We start from the raw sequence: 14996 nt of genomic DNA, 5'->3' as shown, positions 1-14996 counted from the left end.
TCTTAGGTAGAGCCTGAGATTTCCCCTGTAGTGCTGATGCTGCTTCTTAGGGGACCAATTCTGAGAACCATTCTTTGAATTTGAATTCATTCTTTGAATCAAATTATGTTTGTACCCAGATTGAACAGCACCGTCTGACCTCCAGGCATGCTGGCCCTCCATAAGATCTCCAAATTCATGCTTTCAAGGAATACTTCTCAAATTTCTTCCAATCACAAATCCCTTCCTACCTTATTTCCTTTCTGTGACCCCCGTCTAATCAGTTGGGCCCTTAGTCCCCTGGAAACATGTTGTTCACCTGTGTCCCCCTTAAAATATCCTGAGGTTGTCGGCTAAGGGGGGAAATATCCTTCCTCCTTGGTTTTTCTTCGCTCTGGGGGGAAGCGGCGTGGTGTACGCCATCTTATGGATGTTTAAACAGGTATGAACTTGGTGGCGCGGGAAAAAAAAAACACAAAAATGTGTTTTGAACTTGAAACAGCGGGACGCTTGGGCAGTCTCGGGCTGGGGCTGGTACCGGCTCTGGCTCGCGCTCCGCCGCGATTCGAACCGGGTGGCCATGCATTTGCACGGCCGCTTTGCTGCTGAACGACCAAGATCCAGAGCCAGCTAGATTACTTCTAAACCCAGCAAGTGCTCGCAGCTACGTCCCCAGAATGTGAACTAAGCTTTTGCCCCATGCCGGCTAAGGGAGGAAATATCCTTCCTCCTTGGTTTTCTTCCCTCTAGGGGGAAGTGGTGTGGCGTACGCCATCTTATGGATGTTTAAACAGGTATGAACTTGGTGGCGCGGGAAAAAAAAAACACAAAAATGTGTTTTGAACTTGAAACAGCGGGACACTTGGGCAGTCTCAGGCTGGGGCTGGTACCGGCTCTGGCTCGCGCTCTGCCGGGATTCAAACCAGGTGGCCATGCATTTGCATGGCCGCTTTGCTGCTGAACGACCAAGATCCAGAGCCAGCTAGATTACTTCTGAACCCAGCAAGTGCTCGCAGCCATGTCCACAGACTGTGAACTAAGCTTTTGCTTTATGCTGCCCCAGGAAGGGAAATGATGAAATTTCCCACTTAAATCTCCATGTACTTAATTACTAAAACATAGAAATCCTAAACCGCACGGCCACTACCATGGCCATGTGACCTTATACCACTTTATTCTCATTAGTGGAGAACTAATTATCAAATGTTTCCTTATCAATAGGGCCGTATTTTGGGAGGATAAACTCCAAGAAGAACAGTGAGTTCTGTGTTGAAACCCCAACAACAATAGTGAGTTTTGGGTTGAAATATGGAATGTAATCAAGGTAAAGAGAAAATGAAGTGAATTTTATCAGTTATGAAGGTGGGGGTGGAGGGTGAGGGGTGGGAGGTGTATTGGCTTTTTTTTGGTGGTGGAATATGGGCACTGGTGAAGGGACGGGTGTTTGAGCATTGAATAACTGAGACATAAGCCTGAGAACTTTGTAACTTTCCACATGGTGATTCAATAAAATAAATTAAAAAAAATATCCTGAGGAGCCATCTGGAAACATATGCCCCCAGATTGTGAAACACTGCCTTAGAGTACTGCTGTCCAGTACACAGACAATGCAAGTTATAGATAATTCCAAGTCTTCTAGACATCACATTAAAATAATAAAATGGTTCTGCGTCTTTTTGTAAGACATGAAATAACAATTATGATATTTTAAACTCAGTTTAATAGCATTTCAACATGTGCTAATGATAAAAGTTACTAGTGACATTTTTATATCTGGAAAACATGTCAAATCAGCACAGTCACATTCAAGGTTTTGTGGTCACATATGGCTTGTGACTAACATAATGGACAGTAAGGTACAGATGTTTGACTCTTATCTCCTTCTCTCCCCTGAAAAGTTTTTAACTGAAAAATTCATTTATTTAAGGGTAACAATAAAATAACTGAACAGGCTTGCCAAATGGCAAATGATACCTGCCAGTGAATAAAGGGGGTCAGAACAAGGTGATATCGGAGAGATTTAAGTGGGGATCATTTATCTATATAAATTCTGTTTGTACTCCAATTCACTAATTTAAAACAATCTATTGTTATCAGAACAAATGATATCAAGTAACATTAGATATCAATTTTTCTGGAGGATAAACTTTGGAGAGTTACATTGTTAGTAAGATCTCAATCAACTTTTGAAAAACGAATAACTGCAAAATGGTGAACAACAGATTCTTTTCTTCTTAGCCCATCTTTGTGTTTCTTCCAACTGCCGAAGAAAAGGAAAGAGGAAAATTAACAACTGTACAATATTATCAAGTAACTTTCTATAATCAAGGAAATAACCCTTAGTAAATCTGTTGCATGTTCTCACTGACCAGAGAACAGCCCACTTGCCGCTTGTTACCTAAGGGACGAGTGTACAGTCAACAATGTCAGTTGTGCCATCAGAAGCACCTTGGGTTGCTCTTGCCTTTCACCATAGAATTATTTTTTTCCTTGGGACATCGTTCTGCTTTTGAAATAAACCTCTCCAAGTGAAAAAATATATGTTCACACTATAAATGATAGTCCCTGACCTCTGTAGACAGTCAAGGTTCCTTATCTAGGGTAGGGAAAGAAACTGCTACTACTAAATGCACAATTACAGCAATGCACAAAAGAAAAACATGTTAATCATTTAGCATTGCCTAATACAAGATAAGCCTTAAGACTGAATTACCAATTCAGTAATTAAACTATAGTCATACAATGACACTCTTCTTGTATAGCCCATGAAACATTAAACTCTACAACAAAATAGGTGCTTAAGTTTTATTCGCCGTGTTCTTACTTGAAATTTTTAATGCTTTGCTGTTAGTAAGTATGTCCAACATAGTGGACAGTGCAGCTAGAGTTGTTTGACCTCTACTCCTCTCTCTCCCTTCAAAACAATTTTAAACTGAAACATTAACTGTTTTGGGGGGTTGCAATAAAATAATTCAACAGGCAATGTCCTGAAGAGCACTGTCTTCTAGCTTACTTATAAATGACTGCATTTTTGTGGTGAAAAAGGAAGACTCACCTGATTCTTGGCCTTGTACCTTTAGCTGCTTCTTCTGGTAACTTCCTGCTAAAGGGAAATTTGCCCCAGACACTGATACATTTAGTGTAAATAATGTTAATAGTCATACATAATGAGGAAAAAAGACCTCACAAGAACAAATTAGCGACCATTATGATGTAACAACATATACTGTTATCTTATATTACTATACTAGGAACATGAGTATTCTCTCAGTCCTAAGTATCTTAAACTGAATTTTGGCTCATTTAAAACAAGTCTGTTCTTAATTTACTGGAAGAATTCGTTAAAATGTCCTGGCAAATAGACAAAGGCCAGTAATTTCTGGGTCATGTTCACGGTTGTAATCACATACCTGACTCTCAGGACCCACTCTGCCAGGGTGCATTTTTCTTATAGTCCCTTTTGGTTTTTCTCCTCCTCTTCTTCACCTTCATTTATAGCATCTGCTGCTTCTGCTTGTCTTCTAATTCCCCCACCTTGTTCTTTAGCCTCCACTTTCTCCTCCTCCTCTTCTTCATCTTCTTCATCTTCATCATCATCATCATCATCATCATCATCATCGTCATCTCCTTCACCGTAGTCATCTTCATCTTCATCATCTTCCTTATCAGTTTCCTCCTCTTCTTCCTCTTCTTCCTCATCCTCTTCTTCCTCCTCTTCCTCTTCCTCCTCCTCCTCGTCCTCCTCCTCCTCTTCCTCACTTTCCTCCTCCTCTTCCTTCTCCTCTTCCTCCTCCTCTTCCTCTTCATCGTCGGCTCCCAGTTCTACTTCTATTTCTGCATATTTTTGTTCTTTCGGATCTGGTACTTCTGCTGCTTCTTCTTCCTCTTCATATTTTTCTTTAGTTTCAACATTAGTGACCTCTTCATCCAAAATTTTCATCTGGAAGTGAGTTTTTTCTGTAGTGAAAAATAAAACGGAATCTGGGACCAAACATTCACATAAAAGAATCCCCATTTTATCAATAAACAAGATCCCCTTGTCAGTTTTTTTCTAATGTTTAATCATGCACCCATTTGGGATCTACTTTATAAGACCCTTAGCATTTAAAACAATCGTGAATCAGAAACAAGGTGTAACATTTGTTATTTTCTGCATGGTTCTCCCATTTTCTTCCACCTCCCACCATCATACCTACCTTCAGAAGCCATCCTCTGGGGGCTCCTAAAATGCACCACTGACCAGACATATTCTAGCTTAATCTTGAGGGCAGTAGGCACTGCCTTTATGAAACACAGGGAAAATATCTTTAAGGAATTTGGTTGCTATTGGGGCACCTTCAGCCTTGATTTTTGGAGGACTGGGCCCAGGGGCCAGCCCAAAACTTCTGTCAACTTTTTCAGAGAACAAGTGCCAGCTTTACTGTGACCATGTCATGTGAAGGGAACCTACCCAATCTCCTGCGCCTACTATTGACTCACCCACCACTCTATGAGGTGATGTCATCATCGTGCTCAGGGCCCCTAATAACATCCACTACCCTGGCTGTGATGGCCATGTTCTGGCCATTCATGACTTCAGCATTCACCATGGTGCTCCTATGGAAGGCACTTCTCTGGAACAAATGGACCAGGAGCTTTCAGGGCATAATTAGCATGGCTGTGGAGTAGTTATGTTGGGACCAGGGATGCCAGAGCCACACTGAGCTGTGGCTTCTGTGGAGGTGGACAAAAAAGTGGTCATTGTAGTAGATGTGGTTTAACAGTGAGTGCACCAGGTCAAGAAACATAGAATGGAAGTTGCCCATAGGGATGCTGCTGGCCTGTACTAAGATCTGCCAGATGTGCTCCTCATTATCCTAGGCTTGCCAGATGTCTAAGTCTCCTTCCTCCTCTACATCGCTGCTGCTCACATCTGTAATGTCATTGCTCCCCTTGCAACCACCACCACTCCTACTGTTGCTCCTACTGCTACTGCTCCCACTGCTGTCGCAGCTCCGTGGTAGGGGCAGTAGTGCCAAGATCTGTGAGCCCCCAGCTCTTGTAGGCTCCCCTCTGTGCCCCTGGCTTTGGAGGAGGCAGGCTATCTCCACCTTCTTACACTCTAACACCATTCCAGCCTCCCCAATATCTGAAATTTCACCGATTTCTGTTGCCTCCGGGGCCTTTCTTTTTACCACTCAAGTCTTTCTAACATTCCCCACCTCTCCTGTATCCCCAGCCTTTCCTGACTCTGCAGACTGCACTCCCGGACACTCCTGCCTTTCCAGCCTCCCTGGTGGCGGGCCTCTCCTGCCTGTCCTGTCACGCTACCCCTCATTCCCCAGCCACTGTTGCTTCTCCAGTCTCCCCAGCAACTCTTGTCCATTCTGCCTCCTCAATTTCTCTGATCTTCCTGGCCATGCACCCCACCCCGACTCTGGCATCTCAATGACTTCTGTGCTTTTTAGGAGCTCCTTAGCTACCTTGACCCCAGAAATCCCGCGGGCTACCTCTGCCTCGCTGGGTCTTGCGGCTGCCTCAGCCTCCAGGTCCACCCCCTACCCCTGCCTCTCTGTCATTTCCTCGACTGCCCCAGTCACCACATCCTGTGTCCTATCCTCAAGAGTATCCAAAGCAGTAACCACCGTGTCCCACCACCCATGTTCATGCACTCACCACGTTTACGCGACTCTTGAAGGTCTCCGGTGGTATCAGTGCCGTCGTGTCGATGGGCAAGATGGCGAGCGCGGATGCAGTGGCCGTAGACCAGAGCCTGTGGAACGGCAAACCCACGAAAGGGGCAGGGAGGGGAGTTGGCAGAGGACCACGTGTCCAACTGATAGCAGTCCATGGCAATGAAATCTCAGGAGGGCCGGCAAGGGGAAGCAAAGGGATGTACTTACCGTCACTTGCGGCACCCGCGGGACTGGCCGATAATGGCTGGGAATACTGAACCAGCACCAGCCATGCCCCTTCCTCTGGCGCCCTGTGCTCATTTGCTGAGAAGTGAGCAGTGACATGCCCTACAGCCAATGAGGGACCCTCAGCTTTGAAATACTGATGTGGTCCTCGAGGGCTCCCCAGGATACCACCAGGATACCAGGCCCCTTCGGGTGATAATGGATCCGCCAAGTTGTGGTTCACGGGAAAGGAGGGAAATTTTCCTGCTGCTCAGGACCCTCCTGAAGACACTTGGTCCACAAGCAGTGCTTAAATGCCAGGCCAGAGAATAGGTTTCTGGGCCCCTTCTCGCCTTGGATAACCTGGGCCACTGAGGGATTCCTGGCCCCTTGCAGTTCCTTGGGGGCGACTGCATTGTATCTGCCTGGAACAGAATCTTGCCACATAGAACCCTTAACCTTGTTCTATATCTCTCAGAACCTGGACCTGCTCTGGAATCAGTCCCTACACCCCACACCTTACTAACTTCAATTCCATGTATATATGTATATATATTTGCATTAGCATATTTGTTTCTCTTGCTTTGTTATTAGTTTACACCACCTCTTATTTATTTTAATTAGTGTGGACCTCTCTAGGTCCATGCATGTCGTAACATTTTGCCAGAGAGCTCACCATTTTCAGTAGTCAAGGAGTATTACATAGTGCACATATATTTTATTTTATCTTTTTAAACATTGCAATTTTGAGAACCTGGGCAGTGACAAATAGTGCTGAACAGAAGTATGCTTTGTTTTAATATTTTTGTGTCTTTGGCTAGATACTTAGAAGTAGGATGTGGGATAAAAACTTCTAGTTTTCACTTTCGGAGCAAGTTCTATTCTTAATAGAGGCTGTGTAGATTTACACTGTTACCACCAGATTGACACCCTTTCCCTTCCATTATTGGTTGTTTTAATTTGCATGTCTTTGATAGAGGGTATGTTTTGACCTTTATTCATGGGTCTGTTTGCCATGTGCATATCTCTTTGTCAAACTATTAAGCTCATCTCCCCAGTTTTATTTGGGTTGTTTGACTTTTGTTGTGTTTTTTTTCTTCAGCAAATAGTACAGGGTAAATGGAATAGGCACATGTGAGAAAAATGGAAGTGGTATTGTATCTTACACCATTCTCAAAAGTTAAAGTGGTGGGGCTGGAGCAATAGCACAGCAGGTAGGGCATTTGCCTTGCACGTGGCTGATCCGGGTTCAATTCCCAGCATCCCATATGGTCCCCTGAGCACCGCCAGGAGTAATTCCTGAGTGCAGAGCCAGGAGTAACTCCTGTGCTGCCAGGTGTGACCCAAAAAGAAAAAATGAAAAAGAAAAAGAAAAGCTAAAGTGGATTAAAGACTTGGTGATTAGACTAGAATCCATAAAATACATTGTGGAAAGCATAGGCAAAACTCTTTTGGAAATGGAACTAAAAGGTGTCTTTAAGTTTTTGACTCTAAACACAAAGGTAACAGCAACAAAAGAAAATAAATTAATGAGTACACCAAATTTAAAAGTCTTTTCATGCAATGGAAACTTGAGTTAAAAGCGACAACCAGTAGAATGGGTGAAAATATTTTCATAGAAAATATCAGATGAAGGGCTAATATCCAAGTTTTATAGAGCGCTGACAAATGTCAGCAACAACAATCTAAGAACCCCAGCAAAAAATGGGGAGAGGCAATGGATAAACCCTTTCCCAAGGAAGACTTATGAATAGCCAGTTAAAATATATTTAAAAAATACTCATCCTCACTTATTACTTAGCAACTACAAGTCAAAACTATATTGAGATATCATCTCACACCAGTGAGAATGGCATATATAAAAAGACTGGTAACATTAAGTGTTGGTGCTCATGTGATGAGGGAGAAACACTCCTTTACTATTGGTGGGAATGTTATCTGGTTTAGCCCATATTGAAAGCAGTATGAAGATTTCTCAGAAAAGTAAGACTAGATTTCTCATAAGTCCCAGTGATCCCACTTCTTAGGGAATTTAATATTACATATCATTAAGTATTAATTTTATATAAAATATTAAAATTTAAATGTAAGATACAATTATTACTTAAATTCTATATTTATAAGTATAATAATTCTAATTATCATACTAGGGGACCTCACAATCCCCAGAGAATACTATAGATTAACAATTCACTTTGGACTGGGCTTGAGGATGTAGGTTGCCTTTGACACCTTCATGATTGCTTTTGGAAGCTTTTGAGAAGAATGAGCTTTGTTTCTATTTAGAGAATTTGGATAATAATATTAGAATATAAAATATATTTATATAAATTATATAGCATATATCCTAAAATAAAAGAAATTCCTCATTATATAATGGAATTGCAGCTGTGCACATTTCTTCATAAAGCATCTAATATTCTTTGTTGTTTCATTTATCTCATTTTCTTTATACTGAAATAATATGTTTTAGATAATTATATCCATTATAGTTGCATAATTATAATATAAATATATTTATTATATTTTATGTAATAATTAAAATTACATTATATATAAATATACCATATAGAATAGGCTATATCCCCAAGAACAAAACATTAGAGTGATATATATGTATAAATATATTTGTACATCTATGCTCATTGCGGCATTTAGCACAATAGTTAAGACATAGAAACAATGAGTGAATAAATTGATCAATAAGTCATGGTGTATATATAGCTGCAAGAATAGCTGAAATATTGCAACTTGCTGAAGCATAGATATAATCAGAGAGTCTCATGTTAAAGTGAAATAAGAGGGAGAATGACAAATAACTTATGATGTCACTCATCTGTGGAATATAGAGATGCAAAACAAAAGAGTAGACAATAAATGACCAATGACAAATATTTAGCATTGAAATTAGAAATTCAACTACAAAATATTGGTGGGATGGTGGCAAAGAAGAGCTGACTAGAGTGACTTAGGGACAGTGGTGGCCACTTTTGTGGTTGATGGATGCTGTAACTTTTTATGCTGTTTAAAAAAAATTGAATGACTGTGAGATAGAGCATTACAGAAATGTTATGATTGCGTTTCAGTCATACAATGTTCCAACACCCATCCCTCCACCATTGTATTTTCCCAGCACCGGTGTCCCCTGTTTCCCTTCTACCCCTTCAAGCCACCCCCAACACAGCCTGTCTCTATGGCAGTCACCTCTCTTTTCTCTCTTTCTCTTTCTTGCTGTCATTTTAGGCACTATAGTTTGCAATACAGATGCTGAAAGGTTACCATCTACATCCCTTTACCTGCTTTCAACACTCAGTTCTTGTCCAGAGAGATAATTTGCAACTAATATTGTCACAATGGATCCTCCTCTATCTTACCTACCCTATATCTCCCACACCATTAACCAACAATTGGCCAGTAATGCTAAGCCAACAAGTAAATGTTTCTTTAAATAAATTAAGAGAACTACAAGGTAGTTTCAGAACTTAAAAATAGATCTTACTTATTATTTCTTTATCATATGTGTGTAAGTAAGTTATGCAGAGACTTTTCTCTTATTCACTGAAATTTCTTTTACCTTTTAATTTTGTATAATCCCATTGGTTTGCTTTGCTTTTTCTGAGGGAATCAAACAAATCCACAGAGACCATTGAAGTCAACTCATGAAGTGTTTTGCTTGCATGTGTACTCTGTTACATTTTTATTTTGCTTCCTTTTTTCAGTGGCTAGGCTAGAACTCAGGGCCTTGAATATTGCAGACATGCGATATACATATGTTAAGCCACATCACTCTCCCCTTACTAAATTTAATTATCTTGTGTCCTTTGCCATAACTCAACTGTCCATATTTTTGAGGTTTATTTCTAGACTCAGCTCTGTTTCATTGTTCTTTGTTTCTGCTTTTATTTTAATGGCAGTCTGCAGGAGCTGTATTTCTGAACTCTATTCCTTTACAAGTATTTGAGTATGGGTTGTGGGTGCATATACTTTTATTTATTTTTTAATGAATCACCATGAGGTACAGTTACAGACTTACAAGCTTTCATGCTCACGTTTCAGTCATACAATGATTGAGTACTCATCCCACCACCAGTGCCCAATCTCACCACCAATGTTCCCAGTATCCTTCCCACCCTCAGTGTTCCCCCCCTCCCTCTGTGGCGGGCACATTCCATTTTACTCTCTATCTCCTTTAGGTATTATGGTTTGCAATGCAGGTATTATGTGGCCATCATGTTTGGTCTGCAGTCTACTTTCAACACGCATCTCCCATCCTGAGCAGTCCCTCCAAGCACTCTTTACTTGGTAGTCCCTTCTCTCTCTGAGCTGCCTTTTCCACCAGCATGTGAGTCCAGCTCACTCCTGGTCCTTATCTCTATTATCCTTGGGTGTTAGTTTTCCATTCTGTTACTTTATTTTCCACAAATGAGTGCAGTCCTTCTATGTCTGTCCCTCTCTTTCTCACTTATTCCACTTAGCATGATACTTTCCATGTTGATCCACTTATATGCAAGTTTCATGACTTTATCATTTCTAACAAATGCATAGTATTCCATTGAGTAGATATACTAAAGTTTCTTTAGCCAAACATCTGTTCTCAGGCAATCAGGGTTTTTTCTAGATTCTAGCTATTGTAAACAGAGCTGCAATGAACATACTAATGTAGATGTCATTTCTACTATACTTTTTTGCATCTCTTGGATATACTCTCAGGAGTGGTATTGCTGGCTCAAATGGAAGCTCAATTCCTAATTTTTTTGAGAAACATCTGTATGGTTTTCCAAAAAGGCTGAACCACTTGGCATTCGAACCAGCAGTGAAGGAGAGCTCCTTTCTCCCCACATCACACCAGCACTGGTTGCTTTTGATCTTTTGGATGTGGGTCAGTCTCTTTTCTGTGAGATGATATCTCATTTTTGTTTTAATCTGCATCTTCATGATGATTAATGATGAAGAGCATTTTTTTCATGTGTCTTTTGGCCATTTGGATTTCTTCTTTGAGAAAATTTCCATTTAATCACCCCATTTTTTTATAATGAATTTTTTATTTATTATTATTATTTTTTTAATAATAAATTTATTTATTTTTAATTAATGAATCACCATGAGGGTACAGTTACGGATTTATACACATCTGTGCTTATGCTTCCCCCATACAAAGTTCGGGAACCCATCCCTTCACCAGTGCCCATACTCCACCACCAGTAAACCCAGCATCCCTCCCATCCTCCCCAATCCCATCTCCCCCCACCCCACCCTGTCACTGTGGCAGGGCATTCCCTTCTGTTCTCTCCCTCTAATTAGCTGTTGTGGTTTGCAATAAAGGTGTTGAGTGGCCACTGTGCTCAGTCTCTAGCCCTCATTCAGCCCGCAACTCCCTTCTCCCACATGGCCTTCGACTACATTATAGTTGGTGATCCCTTCTCTGAGTTGCCCTTTCCCCAGAATGTGAGGCCAGCCTCCTAGCCATGGAGTCAAACTCCTGGTAGTTGTTTCTACAATTCTTGGGTGTTAGTCTCCCACCTGTTATTCTATATGTCATAGATGAGTGTAATCTTTCTATGTCTGTCTCTCTCTTTCTGACTCATTTCACTTAGCATGAAACTTTTCATGCTGATCCACTTAAATAAAAAATTTGTGACCTCCTTTTTTCTAACAGCTGCATAGTATTCCATTGTATAGATGTACCAAAGTTTCCTCAACCAGTCATCCGTTCTAGGGCATTCGGGTTTTTTCCAGATTCTGGCTATTGTAAACAGTGCTGCGATGAACATACATGTGCAGATGCCATTTCGATTATACTTTTTTGCCTCTCTGGGATATATTCCCAGCAGTGGTATTGCTGGGTCAAATGGGAGCTCAATTTCTAATTTTTTGAGAATCGTCCATATTGTTTTCCAGAAGGGCTGAACCAGTCGGCATTCCCACCAGCAGTGTAGAAGGGTCCCTTTCTCCCCACATCCTCTCCAACAGCGGTTGCTTTTGTTCTTTTGGATGTGCGCTAGTCTCTGTGGTGTGAGGTGGTATATTGTGGTTGTTTTGATCTGCATCTCTCTGATGATTAGTGATGTAGAGCACTTTTTCATGTGCCTTTTGGCCATTCGTATTTCTTCTTTGGTAAAGTTTCTGTTCATTTCTTCGCCCCATTTTTTGATGGGGTTGGATGTTTTCTTCTTGTAGAGTTCAACCATTTTTTATGGGGTTGGATGTTTTCTTCTTGTAGAGTTCAACCAGTTCCTTGTATTTCCTTGATATCAACCCCTTATTAGATGGGTCATGGTCATTGTCACTGTCATCCCGTTGCTTATCGATTTGCTTGAGTAGGCACCAGTAACGTCTCCATTGTGAGATTTGTTGTTACTGTTGTTGGCATAGCAATTACGCCACGGGTAGCTTGCCAGGCTATGCCGTGCAGGCGAGATACTCTTTCTAGCTTGCCAGGCTCTCCTAGAGGGGTGGAGGAATCGAACCTGGGTCGGCCACATGCAAGGTAAACGCCTTACCCACTGCACTATCACTCCAGCCCATCAGATGGGTATTGGGTGAATATCATTTCCCATTCTGTAGATTATCTTTGTATTCTGGTCACTGTTTCTTTAGAGTTACAGAAGCTTCTTAGTTTAAGATAGTCCCATTTGTTTATGTCTATTTTCACTTGCTTTGTGAATAGTGTGTCATTTATGAAGATAACTTTAGCTTCTATGTCATGGAGGGTTTTGCCAATCCTGTCTTCAATGTACCTTATGGATTCTGGTCTGATGTTGCATTTTTTCATCCATTTTGATTAGACTTTTGTGCATGGTGTTAGGGAGAATTCTGAGCCCATTATTTTGCATGTAGCTGTCCAGTTTTGCCAGCACTATTTGTTAAAGAGGTTTTTCTTGTTGCACTTCACATTTCTTGCGCCCTTATCAAAGATTAGATGATCATATATTTGAGGGTGTGTGTAAGAATATTTAACCCTGTTCTATTGGTCTGTGGCTCTGCTTTTGTTACACTACCATGCTGTTTTATTTATTATCACTTTGTAGTAGAGTTTGAGGTTGGGAAAGGTGATGTTTCTCATCTTTTCCCCAAGAATTACTTTAGCTATTCGTGGAGGTTTGTTGTTCCATATGAATTTCAGGATGTTCGATCCATTTCTTTGAAGAATTTCATGGGTATCCTTATAGGGATCACAGTGAATCTGTATTATACTTTGGGGACTACTGCCATTTTGACAATGTTTTTTTCTACCAATCCATTAGCAGGGGATATGTTTCCATTTCCTCATGTCTCCTTTTATTTCGTGAAGTAGTGTTTTGTAATTTTCTTTGTATAGGTCCTTTACCTCATTAGTTAAGCTGATTCCGAGGTACTTGATTTTCTGAGGCATGACTGTGAATGGATTGCTTTTTCATTGTCACTTTCTTCTCTCTCATTATTTGCGTGTAGGAAAGCCATGGACTTTTGGGTATTGATTTTATAGCCTACAACTTTACTATATAAGTATATTGTCTCTAGGAGTTTTTTGGTGGAGGCTTTAGTGTCCTCTAAATATAGTATCTCATCTTCTGTGAATAGTGAGAGCTTGATTTCTTCCTTTCCTATCTGGATGACCTTAATATCTTTTTCTTTCCAAACTGCTATTGCAAGAACTTCCAGTACTATATTGAACAGAAGTGGTGAGAGTGGGCATCCTTGTCTTGTCCCTGATCTTAGAGAAAAGGTTCTTAGTTTTTTCCCATTTAGGATAATGCTTGCTGTAGACTTGTGGTAGATGGCTTTGACTATTTTCAGGAAACTTCCTCATACCCATTTTTGTGAGCGTTTTCATCACAAATGCGTGCTGGATCTGGTCAAATGCTTTCTCTGCATCTATTGATGTAATCATATGGTCATTACCTTTTCTTTTGTTGATATGGTGGATTATGTTGTTTGATTTTTGAATGTTAATCCATCCTTGCATCTTCAGGATGGATCCCACTTGGTTGTGGTGTATGATATCTTTGATGAGTTTTTGGATTCTGTTTGTTAATATTTCATTGAGGATCTTCGCATCCGTGTTCATCACGGATATCGGCCTGTAGTTTTCTTTTTTTTTTTTTTGTGGTGTCTTTGTTTGCTTTTGGTATTAGGGAGATGTGTGCCTCATAGAAACTGTTTGGGAGAGTTCCTGTTTCTTCAATTTCCTGGAAAAGCTTGAGAAGAATTGGCAACAGGTCGTCTTTAAATGTTTGGAAGAATTCGCTAAGTGAATCCATCTGGACCTGATCTTTTGTTTCTGGAAAGACTTTTGATTACCGTTTCAATTTCCTTGATAGTAATAGGTCTATTCAGGTATTCCAAATCTTCTTGGTTCAATCTTGGGAGATGATAGGAATCCAGGAATTTATCCTTTTCTTCTAAGTTCTCTTATTTCATGGCACACAGACTTTCAAAGTAGTCTCTGATGATCTTTTGAATTTCTTTGTTTTCTGTTGTATAGTCCCCCTTTTCATTTCTGACTCGGTTTATTAGGGGCCTCTCTTTCTCTTTCTTTGTGAGTCTTGCTAGTGGTTTATTAATATTGTATATTTTCTCAAAGAACCAGCTCTTGGATTCATTGATCTTTCAGATCATTTTTTGGGTTTCCATGTCAATTTCTGCTCTATTATTTTTTATAAATAGGGCTCGAGCGATAGCGCAGCAGGTAGAGCATTTGCCTTGCATGTGGCCAACCTGGGTTTGATTCCTCTGTCCCTCTTGGAGAGCCCAGCAAGCTACTGAGAGTATCCTGCCTGCATGGCATAACCTGGCAAGCTACCCGTGGCGTATTTGATATGCCCAAAATAGTAAAAACAAGTCTCACAATGGAGATGTTACTTGTGCCCACTCAAGCAAATCGATGAGCAACAGAATGACAGTGACAGTGATTGGGATCTGTCTTTTCTATCTGTGTAAATAAATAAATATAAATAAAGTAAGTTTTATTATTTCTTTCTTTCTTCCTGGTTTGGGCTCCTTTTGTTGGTTTTTTTCTCAGATTTTGAGCTGTACAGTCAAATTTTATGTGTGGACTCTTTCTTCCTTCCTGAGAAATGCTTGCAGAGCTATAAATTTTCCCTTAACATGGCTTTAGCAGCGTCCCATGGGTTCAGGTAGCTCATATCTTCATTCTCA

Source organism: Sorex araneus, chromosome X (genome assembly GCF_027595985.1).
Source record: "Sorex araneus isolate mSorAra2 chromosome X, mSorAra2.pri, whole genome shotgun sequence".
In the NCBI taxonomy this organism is placed as follows: domain Eukaryota; kingdom Metazoa; phylum Chordata; class Mammalia; order Eulipotyphla; family Soricidae; genus Sorex; species Sorex araneus.
The sequence above is the reverse complement of the archived record's forward strand: the minus strand, read 5'-3'. Positions refer to the sequence as shown.